This window comes from Gossypium arboreum, chromosome 11, assembly GCF_025698485.1.
Source record: "Gossypium arboreum isolate Shixiya-1 chromosome 11, ASM2569848v2, whole genome shotgun sequence".
NCBI lineage: Eukaryota > Viridiplantae > Streptophyta > Magnoliopsida > Malvales > Malvaceae > Gossypium > Gossypium arboreum.
In genome coordinates, this window is record NC_069080.1 from 111,132,915 (window position 1) to 111,146,280 (window position 13,366).

The 13,366-nt window shown below is 36.8% G+C and overlaps 1 non-coding gene across 1 annotated transcript; it reads right to left on the reverse strand.

Annotated features, from left to right (window-relative positions):
- Nucleotides 1-7,710: 7,710 nt before the first annotated feature.
- On the reverse strand, nt 7,711-7,817 carry LOC128284630 (small nucleolar RNA R71). The gene has a single exon (XR_008275053.1). It is a non-coding gene; the product is annotated as a small nucleolar RNA R71 (small nucleolar RNA).
- Nucleotides 7,818-13,366: the final 5,549 nt, after the last annotated feature.

The following is a 13,366-nucleotide window of genomic DNA, read 5'->3' on the forward strand; positions in this document are numbered from 1 at the left end:
TGTCGAACGACTTCAACGGCTATTCAATTACTTTTTCCTTTCCTTTATCGGATTTAGTTCCCCTTTGCTCTTGAGCTTAATTTAACAAATAAATTGATTTAATCATTTCGAACATCAAAGAGAAATTCAAGGTACTTAGCCCATATATATATTAGGCATTAGAGTTATATATATATGAAATCATGAATCCAATTCAACATATTAGCCAATGTTCTCCTTTAGCCGATTATCTAAGTCAAGATAAAGCCATCAATATGCTTACCTATAGCCAAACGTACAACATCAATCTATGTATTCATTCATGTGGCCGAATATGCATATTCCAATATGATATCATTTCCATTTCATCTAACACTTAACATTTACCACATATCAATTAACCAACTTTTTTTTTTATAATTACAAGACTCTTCATCTATTCATGCTCTCATATTCGGTCATCCATACCTATACTAACCATATAACCAAAAATTCTAAGTTTAAACACAATACAACATTTTAGCACCATGGCCGAACACTTCATGAAGTTGCTAAGACCTACCCTTTTCAAATTCTCACACATACTCACATCCAATCCTTTTTATTAAGCACTCAAACTCAATCATTTTCATACCTCATCATTTCAATCACTCACACGGCATGTGTTCAACTCATTAGACAAATCTATGTTTGGCCATTGTACCCATGAGCACTAAAATTTATAATTTGACTAACTTAAACCCTTCTCTTCAACAATTCTTCCTAAAACATAAAGGCTATAACCCAATCTCATCATTTAATAACTAAAACTGAATGCTCAAACCATCACCAAGATTTCAAAATTTTGACATGGGTTATGTAAGAAATTAGCTAATCAACTAGAAACAAGCTTAAAATTTAAAAAATCTAACACAACTTACTAACCTCCCTTAAGCTTAAAGTGACCAAACCTTCTTCTTTCTTTCTTCAATTCGCCAAGAAGAATCAAAAGGATGAAGCTTTTTTTTTTCTTCTAGTTACGGCAAAATGGGGGAGCAAGGATGAAACAACTTTGGTTTCTCCTCCCACTCCCCTCATATTTTATTATTCTTAACACAACATGTTATCACAAAATGTTTATAATATGTTTTACCCCATAGCATGGCCGGCCACTATCTAAAACTTGGGTAATTTGACATGCAAACCCATCATTTATACAACATGCATTAATAGGTCCTTATAGATTAACCTATCACATTTCAAAAGTGTCGCACATAAGTCCTATTAACTAAATTCACATGCTATCGACTAAATTGAAGCTTAAAACTTTCACACATTCATATTCACATATTTTAGACAATAAATATTATATTCAAATACTTCGGTGACTCAGTTTAGCGGTCCCGAAGCCACTTTCCGACTAGGGTCAATTTAGGGCTGTCACATGTATAACTATGTTTTACTTTGAATTTGGTAACCACTAAGACTAAGTAGTAGAAAGGGATAACTAAAGGCTTGGAAAATGGTCTATTAGGGTCCACATGGTTAGAGACACGGGCGTGTGTCTAGGCTGCGTGTGACACACGGCCTCCTCCCATGGGTGTGTGCTATGGTCGTATGTCCCCTGCACTTAGAATTTTAAGTTAGTATAAGACACAGGTAGGTCACACGGGCATGTGCCATAGCCGTGTCCCAAAGTCAATGTTGCCCACGGACTAAGGGCATGGGCGTGCCCCAAGCCACATGGGCGTGTGACACTTTAAGATAAGAAAAATTTTCTGAGGAGCTCAAGGTTTATCAAATGTGCCCGAATTTGTCCCGCACTGCCTCTAGGTATGTTATAGGCCTCGAAGGTCTATATAAGGGACGAGATAATCGTGGTTGAAAGGTTTTAAATTAGAGTGCAACTTAGTGACTTGATTTAATATGTTTATGAATGTGAAATCCCGGTAAAGCCTCGAGCCCTATCCCCGCGTCAGATACGGGTAAGGGGTGTTATACATACTCCATATCCAAATACTAACACAAACCACATAGTTCATATACTTTTCATATATTCCCAGATCATTGCACATATAGCATAATTTCTCATACTTACATCACATATCATCACTTGCACATGTACTTACTTTTTATTCTCAATCATGATATACATTTCAAACGTACCTGATTCGGATACACAATCACATACTTATCCGTTTCTCGGAATGCCCGTTGAACTGTTCGGAATCATTAAAGATACTCGAATAGCTCAGAAAGCTCGTTGATAGCCATAAATATAACATGTTTTAATCCCTTGCTTAGTGTGTTTTTGGGTGATTTTTTATCTAATTTTGTGAATTTGATGCTCTTAGTCCTTTAATTTCATCTTTTATACTTAGGAGAGCATAAGGGAACAAAAGAAGCAAAAAACAGGCCAAAAATGGACAAAACGGGCTGATTTAAGGATCCACATGGACAAGACCATTTCCACACGGGTTGAGCACAGGCCCGTGTGAGCCACACGGGCTAACCATATGCTCATGTGGCAACCCGTGTCGATGTCGCTCCCTATTTCCCAAACACGCAAAAAAAAGCCAGATTTTAGGGTTTCTAAGCATTCTAAAGTCTATATAAACACACTAGAAGTAAACCTAAAGGGAACACGCAGAGTAGAACATAAGAATTACTCGAAGAATGCCAACGGATTTAGCTCAGAAGTAGGATCTTTTTCAAGACTGAAGATCTCCCTCTAATTTCTCTCGAAGTTTTTGGGTTTCTTTATGTTTTGTTGTTTTCCTATTTTTGAGATGTTTTCCTATTGCATTATGAACTAAACTCCCTAAATACCTAGGGAGGATGAAACCTACGATGGATATTATTATTTAGTTATCTAAATTACACGATAAATACTTATTCTTGTTCTTAATTATGTGTCCTTAATTATTACCTTAATGTTTTCAGGATATTAACCCAAGTTTGATGTGCTTATTCAGTGGAGAAAAACCCCTATTTAAGAGTAGATCTTGCATAGTTAAGCAGAGTTGCATGCAATCCTAAAGTAGGATGACATAAATCTGTCGGTTTAGAGTCAAATCTAATAGGGGAATCCATAGATCAAGTTAATACGACGATAAGGGTTTTAATTAGAAAGAGATTTCAATTAATCAACCTAGAGTCAGTTGTTCTTACTCTTGAAAGAGATATTAAAATAATTTAGGGATTTCTACGGATCAAGACAAGTGAATAAATCATTTGATTCAGAGTCAGAATAATAAGTGAAGTCTAGGTGGATTCTTTCCTAGGTATTGTCTTTATCATTTATTTATTCGATTATTTTCTTCACTCTCTGTCGCGTTCATTAGTTAATTAGTTTAGTTAAATTTAGATTAAACCAAATCCTTTGAACTATAGGCGAAATAATAGAAAAATAATTACTACTAGTACTTTTAGTCCTCGTGGATACGATATTCCCGACTCATCATAACTATACTACCATTCAATAGGTGCGCTTGCCTTAGTCATGATCTTAGTCTAGTTTAGTGAATCATAAAACAACCATCACTCGTACACTGCCAACGTCCCAGACGTGGTCTTACATGTAATCAAATATCGATGCCATTGTCCCAGAAAGGGTCGTACACAAAATCAAATACGATATCGATGTCCCAAACATGGTCTTACACGTAAATCTCAAATCGATGCCAATGTCCCAGACATGGTCTTACACAAAATCACATATCGGAATCCTATGTCATGACATATATATCCTAACTATTCCTATGGTTCGTACAAGACTTTTCGGCCATCGTCACATTATCGTAACTTTCTCAGATTTCTTATTTTCAACTCAACTATCTATTCATCACTATTCATTAACATATGAGCAATAATAATTCAATTCAAACACATTTATTTGTATATAGACTTACCTCGTATAGAAATGAACGGAAACGAACGGCTAATCAACGACTTTCAACTTTCCCCGATCTAATTTCGTTTTCTTTGGTTCTTGATCTATATAAATCCAAATTTAAATATTTTATTCAATAAATCATTCAATTCAATCCATAAACACATATTTAGGGCATTTTACAAATTATCCATGATATTTTCACATTTTAACATTTTAGTCCTTAATTCATAAAATCACAAAATACACAAATTTCCTTTCACAAATGCCTAGCCAAATTTTCCATTAGCTCATACAACCCCACATATTTCATTTATTTCACATTTTAGCTACTCAATTTCCCATTTTCACAATTTAGTCCAAAATACTCAATTTCATCAAAAATCCCAATACAAAACGTATTAATCTAACATATACCTTTCATTTTCTATCATCTAACTTCATAAAACTCACATTATCAACAATGTCACAACTAAAAATCATAATGAAATTCAGAAATTGAGACATGGGCTTGAAAGATTACTAAGCAACGATCACAAAAACGTAGAAATCATCAAAAACCGAGCAAAACACATACCTTAACCACAAATTCTCTTAGCTGAACCCTAGAACTCTTTTTATTTTCTTTTCTTTTGATATATTCAGCCAACAAGGATGAATGAATCATCCATCATCATGTTTTATTTTATTATAACACATATTAATTAACAAATACCAATTTTACCCTTTATTAAACCTTATAAAAATCACTTAATGGATGGTTATTAATGTCCATTAACCTTATCAATGGTCTGATTACAACATAAGGACCTCAAAATTAAAAAGCCATAGCAAATTGGCACTTTTAACAAATAGAAAGTTACTTTTGCACTTTACGTAATTAGGTCCTTTTTTCTAAATTAAGTACACAAATGACCAAATTTTCACACGAAACTTTCACACATATTAATTCACATATTATAAGCACATAAAATAATATTAAAATATTTTTTTGACTAGGATTTGTGGTCCCAAAATCACTATTCCGACTAGGGTCTAAACCGAGCAGTTATAAATGTAGTCATAACTACCCAAATTTGAAGACGAGGACTCCATTGTTTGGAATGAATCCTTAAAGATAGAGACTCTAGTGTTGTGACCACAAGAATTGTCACAACCACGAATTTCCATGGCCGCGGCAATGCAGTCGTAACTGCCCAAATTTGAAGTGGTTTTTAAGGGACATTTTGGTGTCATTTTAAATCCTTAACCTTTGTAAAGAGGATTTTTAGTAGGGGCATGACAGTATTTTTGGTTCAGTATTATATATACCATTATCCTATCCCATTTCTATATATAGACTTTTTCATACTTTTTAATTAGTCAAATCATTTTAAAAATGTTTCTTAGTTAGTAGATTTTCTATTTTTCTCTTTTAGGATAGAAATTATGTTTTTAATTACTATATAAACCATTATCCTATCGCATTTCTATATAAAGATTTTCTTCCTTCTTGCTGGAGGCTTTGTAAAAGGAGAATATTCAAGCTCTTGCACATGATTGATCTATATCTATGAATGAGCAATTTAAACTCTTATTCTTATTATTATATATTAGTTGCTTGTTAAAATGGTTATTTGGCAATTAAGCTTAATGATGTGTTGAATTTGTGTGATCGTTGGTTGTGATATTAATTGCTAATCTAAGTTGATGTTCATGCTTTTGATTAATTCTTTATTCATTTTTATCAAAGTGCTTTCTACACTAGAATTGACACCTCTAGCGGAAGATCTAGATAGATGAGACTAAGAGGATATTCTATCTAGTGGAAGATCTAGATAGAGTTGATAAACCGTAAATTATACATATTTTTACCCCAAGTTTAATGCATTTTATGGATGATTTCCCATTAGAATTGGTGAATTCGATGCTCCTAATGCTTTAATTTCATGTATTAAACTTAAGAGAGCATAGGAGATCGAAAGGAACGAGAAACGGGCAAAAAACAGAGAAAATGGGCCAAAGTACAAAATCAACACATCCTGGACCTCCTCACATGAGCAGACCACACGGCCGTGTCAATTTGGCAGGCTTGAACACGGCCTGAAGTAATCGAACACGGGTGTGTGCCACGGGCGTGTCCCTACTGAGCTCAAGCTGAGTCCAATTTGAAAAAGGCTAATTTTAAGGGCTTTTAGGCATTCCAAAGCCTATAAATACACCCTAGAGGAAGAAGAAAAAAACACACAGAGTGAATAGGGAGTAAGGAATCACTCCAAGGAAGCCGATTGATCCATCTCAGAAGCCGGATTCATCATCAAGACTGAAGATCTCTCCTCAATTTCCCTTCAAGAGTTTTGGGTTTTCTTTATGTTTTGTATTCTTTATTCTTCTGAGATGTTTTCTTATTTAGTTATGAACTAAAACCCCTAAATACCTAAGGGGAATGAAACCTAAGACGAATCTTCTTATTATTTTCTAAATCGTATGATAAATATTTAACTTGTTCTTAATTATTGTTTTCATATCCCAAGATACTAATTCAAGATAAGCTCTTATTTAGAGGAGGAATAGACCCTGTCTAAGAGTACATTTGTCATAATTAAGCGGAGTTGATTGCACGCCTAGACATAGGTGATAAGATTTTTTCGGATTAGGGTGAAACCTAATAAGGGGATTCATAGATCGAGTTAATGCAACCCTAGGGTGTTAATTAGGGAAAAGTCTCAATTATTCAATCTAGGGATTAGACGTTGTTAATCTTGAACAGGGATAATAACATAACTTAGGGATCTCTACGGAACAAGTTGAATGAATAAATCGTCCGATTCGGAGCCAGAATAACAAGTCTAGGTGGATTTTTCCTTAGGTATTGTCTTAAGTCAATCGATTTTCCCTAAAAGCAATTCCCCAATTCTTTTCTTTGTGAGTTCTTAGTTTAGATAATTAGTTAATTAAAACAAAACCATTTTATTCTTAGGCTAGATAATAAAAAGACAGTCATTACTAGTATTGTTAGTTCCTTTGGGTTCAACAATCCGGTCTTGCTAAAACTATACTACTGTTCGATAGGTACACTTTCCTACATCACGATAATAGTTAGTTCAATAACGAGTAATTATAAATATTTAAAACCTATCACGAAATCTCGCGATCAAGTTTTTGGCGCGGTTGCCGGGGAACTAAGATATTAGGAACGCTCAATTTTTATTACTTTAGCCATTTATTTTCCTTGCAATTTAATTTTATTTTATTATTATTATTTATTAACCTACTTTTTCTTTCTCTTGGTAGGTTTTTATAGTTTATGACTAGAAGAAACCCGTCAGGACCATTACTTTTTGATGAAGGAATCGATCATACAGTTCGCAGAAATCAAAGAGAAATAAGGCGAAGTTTATGATACATAGAGAACGAGAAAGAAGAAAGTACTCAACCCTCAATCGAAGAGATGGCTGAAAACCAAGACAATCAACTACCTCCTGCAATTGCGGCTAATCGAAATCCTGCTCCACGCACTATGTATGATTATGCTAAACCTTCTTTAACAGGAACTGAATCTAGCATAGTTAGACCTGCTATAGCTACAAATTCTTTTGAACTGAAACCTAACACAATTCAAATGATACAGTAATTTGTTCAGTTTGATGGTTTGCAGGATGAAGATCCCAACGCTCACTTAGCAAACTTTCTGGAATTCTGTGATACATTTAAAATCAATGGCATTTCTGATGATGCCATATGTCTTTGGTTGTTTCCCTTTTCATTGAGGAACAAAGCTAAACAGTGGTTGAACTCGTTACCACGAGGGTCAATTACTACTTGGGAACAAATGACCGAAAAATTTTTATTAAAATATTTTTCGCTGGCTAAAAACGGCTAAATTACGTAATGATATCTCTTCTTTTGTGCAGATGGATTTAGAGACCCACTAAGATGCATGGGAGAGATACAAGGAATTACTGAGAAGGTGCCCTCACCATGGGTTACCGCTTTGGCTCCAAGTTCAAACATTCCACAATGGTTTGAATCCTTTGACTCGGCAAATGGTTGACGTAGCTACTGGCGGAACCATCAATAATAAAACACCTGAAAATGCCTATGAGTTTATTGAAGAGATGTCACTGAATAAATATCAGTGGCAAGTCATGAGGACAAAGCCAACGAAAATAGCCGGTGTTTATAACGTCGATTCGGTCACCATACTATCAAATCAGGTAGAACTCTTGAATAAAAAGATTGATGGTTTTCTTAGTTCTTCACAGGTTCACCCAGTAATGCAGTGCGAAGCAAGTAGCAGTGGAACAAGCCATTCGGAATACCAACCTTGTGGCTATAACATGGATAACGAGCAACTAAACTACATGGGTAATAATCCTCAACCTCAAAACAATCCATTCAGTAACACTTACAATGCAGGTTGGAGGAACCATCCCAATTTCTCGTGGGGAGGCCAAGGAAATCAAAGACCACAACATCCTTCGGCTTTTTAGCAACCACCCTACCAACAGGAAAAAAAATTGAACCTTGAAGAGATGCTCTCAAAGTTTATATTGGTGCCAGAAACTCGTTTCCAGAACACCAAGACAGCAATTAAGAATCAACAGGAATCAATCTAAGTGCTTGAAACTCAAATAGGCCAGCTTTCCAAACTAATCTCCGAACGAGCACAAGGTAGTTTGCCAAGTAATACTGAACCCAACCCAAGGGAACAGCTCAACGCGATTAATGTTCAAGATGAAGAAGGATTTGTGGAGCCTGAACCAGAACCGTGGCAAAAAAATGTGGTAAGCAAAGGTCAATGTGAGGTAGATCAAAATACAAACAAATCAATGAATATCGAATATAAACCTCGTGTACCATACCTCAACACGACAAGGAAAGACCGCTCAGATGAACAATTTGGTAAATTCCTTAAACTCTTAAAAAATTACATATTAACTCATCGTTTATTGAAGATCTATCGCAGATGCCAAACGCAATGAAATTTTTGAAAGAACTTTTAGCAAATAAGCAGAAGTTGGACAAGGCGTCACATGTGGAGCTAAATACAGTGTGCTCAGCTATCCTAAAAAATAAGCTACCGAACAAACTAAAAGATCCAAGGAGTTTTACGATTCCTTGCTTAATTGGTAGTTTAGATGTTAATAATGCATTAGCTGATTTAGGGGCTAGTATCAACGTCATGCCTTTTAAAATGTTCAAGCAACTAGGACTCAGGAAACCCAAACAGACTAGAATGAGCATTCAATTAGCAGATAAAACTATAAGATTTCCTAGGGGTATTATCGAAGATGTGCAAGTCAAAATCGATAAATTTATATTTCCCGTTGACTTCATTGTTTTAGACATAGAGGACGATAGCAATACTCCTTTAATCCTAGGAAGACCCTTTTTAGCAACTGCTAAAACAATTATTGATGTTGGCACAGGTGAGCTCACGCTTCGCGTAGGAGACGAAACACTCACCCTTCAAGCTCGCAATTCAGAAACCACAACAAAAATTGAAGGTGATCGTCTAAACCATTCTATTAAAACTGACCACATGTTACAATCCACTTTGCAGGAGATAAGTCTGAAGAAAGTACATGAGCCACTCCCAAATAATAGTATAGGATCTACTCATGAAGAATGAAGACTGCAAATAGAGGAGCTAGATGAATGGCGACACATAAACCGAGAACACACGATAAACCGAAATTATGCCAAAACAAGCCCGATACCTCTCCAAATCAACTTAAGGTTGGTGATAAAGTCTTACTAGATGCTGCAGATCCCCACATTGTCACTACCACACCGAATGAGGAAATCCCTCTTACAGTACTCAGTATTTTTCCATTCGGTACGGTGAAGGTGAGTCATCCTAAGTTCGGCACTTTTAAGGTAAACAACACCCGTTTAAAACCTTATTTTAAGATTAATAGCAGGAATGAGGAGTATAAACTCCTCGAACCACCATGATCATTCAACGGAGAGGTAAGTCAAGCTTAGACTATAAATAAGTGCTTCTCGGGAGGCAACCCGAGCACTAACTTTATTAACTTCTTTAAAAATTTAGTCTTCAGCATCTAACTTACTAACGGAGCTCTTTAATACAGGTTTTCCATAGAGACACGGCCAAGCACACGGGCGAGCTTCTGGCTGTGTGAAAACAGGGCAAGGATTTCCCCAACACGGGCTATGATAAAACACCATGGCCGTACGATATGGCCGTGGTCGAGCCTACCAAAACAACATGGGCATGCAACACGCCCGTGTGGAAGACCCATGGTTGAAACTGAGAAACTAGCACGGGCGTGCGGCACGCCCGTGCCCAACACCCGTGGTCGAACCCGTCAAATTAACATGAATGTGGGGCTTGCACACACGGGCGTGAGAGAAGTGAACAAAGCTAGACACGGTCATGTGGCACGGCTGTGTGACCTTACAAGCCCAAGGTACACGGGCGTGGGACAAATTCTAGACGAGCCCAAATAGGAAAAACACGAAACGCACGGGCAAAAATTGGGGAACACGGGCGTGTGCCAAGGCCGTGTGGCCCAAAATCTATAAATACCCTGCACTTCCCCATTTAAAAACCCTAACCCTAGCCGCTGCAAGTTCACACGGCCTCCTTGCCACGCCCGTGCGCTGCCTCCAACTTTATTTTTGACGCTCAATCTTTCTTCCCTAGCATTTGTTTACTCCTTTAACTCCTATTTTACTTATTTTTAATGCTTAGTATCAACATAATCTTTATATCTTTTGAACAATTTTTCATTTTGGTCATTCTATTATTTAATTTGCATTCTTAGGTTAGCCATGACATTACTATGCTTATTCTCATGCTATTACCATGCCAATGTCTATCATTTAAATTGCATTCATAGGATTAGTTATCATACATTCTGTGTTAAATCGACAATAGGCAAACCTCATGCCCATTACATTTCTATTCTCATTCTCATTGTTATTATGGCTAAGTTTGGTTTATATCAGTAGTCTTGGCTGCAATAAGTTAGTTCAAATTCATGACTTATTACTTCTTTGTATTTGTTTACCTATTATTATCATTCATTTTTATTATTCTTTATATTACAGATTTTTAAATGTCGTCTTCACGAGGAAAGAAGACCGTTGTCCCTGCTTCGAAGAAGAGGAAGGGAGCATCCTCTTCCGCAAGTCCAATCGCCAAAATTTGTCACCCTCTCCTACAGTTCCCCCGAGGGCCCCAAGAAGAACTATTCCAATACTTCGGGCCCAACCTTTAATTGTGGGCTGCTACAACGACTGGGCTGTTGCAAAACAAGTTCAGTTGGCTAATTCTATTCGAGCCCTCCTAACCACCAACCCTTGGAAGCTATTCTTTGGGATTATCGAGCCAACATACATTGAGTTCATGATGGAAGTATGCTCAACGTTCCATCTTCTGACCGTAATGACGAACTACGATGATCCCGGCATGGTTCAATATCATCTAGGCGGATTAATACGCAAGCTAAGCGTCCTAGAGTTCAGTGCTGCACTGGGCCTATATACGAAGGAGTTCAAGGAGGAGAATGATTTAGACACTCTCAGACGCCACATACACTTCTCCCCTTCGAAGTGCTGGCACACTTTGGCCCCTAGCGCATCCTCCTACAATCCTATCCGCTCCAAGGCATCAGTTCTCCCACCATCCTTGAGGTACTTATACGCTATTTTAGCTCACACGATTACAGGGAGGCGAGAGAGCACTGGCGTCGTCAACACCCACAATGCCTACTTCTTATGGTGCATGTCGCACGGGCACATCATCGACCTTGCCTATTTCATCGCCCTCGCGATTCAGCACCAAACAAAGTAGCATAGGAAGGAGGTCATCTCCATCGGCCCCTACGTGACTCGACTGACGCGATACTTCTGGCTTCTCAACACTGCGGCCCAAGAATCATCCCTCACCCTCATCTGCCAGATGTCTCCACAAGGCATCTCGAGCATGCTTAGCATGAGGATGATCGAGAGGCGCCAAGGAACCTACCCTCCCCAATATCGTCTCGCCCAATCTACTGAAGAGGAGGCCTACAAGAACATTCCTGATGACGTCCCCCCACAGCACGAGGACCCACCGACTTAGCCACCACCACCCTCTCGTCCAGTTCATGCGACGGCTTCATACGCTGACATCTCTGAGTGCCTCACTCGATTCGAGCAATAGTGTTTTCAATGATTTGACAACATTGATGCTACTCTACAGCAGATTTGTCAGCACCTCCACATCTCATCGCCAGTCCTACCTCGCGAACCATCCAGCGATGAAGATGTTTAAAAACATTTATTTATAATTTTATGTTTTTATGTTAATTTTTATTAAAACTATTTTTTATTTTTGTTAGATTTTAGAATTTTATTTTTAATTATTGATTTCGGTTATTTGTTTATGAGTAATTATTTTTCCTAATATCCCCTAAAAATTTCCTGATTTTATCACAATTATATCGAGCTCTTAAGCTCATCATCAAATAGGAACTAAAACTCCACCGGGAAAGGTTCTCCACGATTACCATGTCTTGCTCAACCACAACCATAGCTACCACTAGATATAATATTCTTGTGGCGCAGGACTTATGGATTAATGAACCTCTACGACCGCCAGAGTATCCTCCTCCACTCTCGAACCAATTACTCTCCAAAACTCCAGTTCAAGGAATTCATCATATAGGAAGTTTCACTTCTCCCCCTATCTTCTTTTTATACTTTAATACCTATCTTTGTACATTGAGGGTAATGTACATCTTAAGTGTGGGGGGGTATTTATTTCATTATTAGAAAAATCCCTGAATGATTGCCTTGCTCTCTTGAAAAACTTTCATATCATATTTAGGATAAATTTTAATTAATTTATGATTTTGATTTATATATCTTGAATTAAAACATAGGCAATTACGCATTGATTGTCTAAACTTTAAGACATTAGAGAATCAAGCATGATGAGTTGATTTTTAAAAATTTAAAATCTTAGGCTGTTTCTCCAAAGTTTAGGTTTTACTTTGAATTGGAATCCACAAGTTTTTAACATCAAAAAGCCATAATTGTTGTGAGATTTTTGAGCCTTTTGAGCATCTATTAATTCTTTTCATACTTACTTTTATTATTGCTTTGAGTGCGTCAGTATTGAACTGTTATTCTAGAACTTGATTGATTATGCATGTCGAGACCACACCATTTGATTTGATATGTCAAAATGATTAAGGCACTTAGGATTAACCCCCTCATGCCATGAAAAGCCTACCTCCACAATTAACCCCTAGTAAACCCCCTTGAGCCTAATAGACCATTCTTTGTATTACCCTTAATATTAACCCTTAAACCATTATTGTTGAAATCCCCTAAATTAATCCCTATTTTTGTCTAGATTTGAGTTGAGTGGATTGCTTAGCTATGTTTTGTTCTTAATAGTTAGTCTATGTTATTTAACTTGTTCTTAAAAAAAATAATAATAAAATATAAAAAATAAACTATGTATATTTATTAGTAATTCCATATTCTGAGAAGAAGCTCTGTTGTACGTAAGTGAAA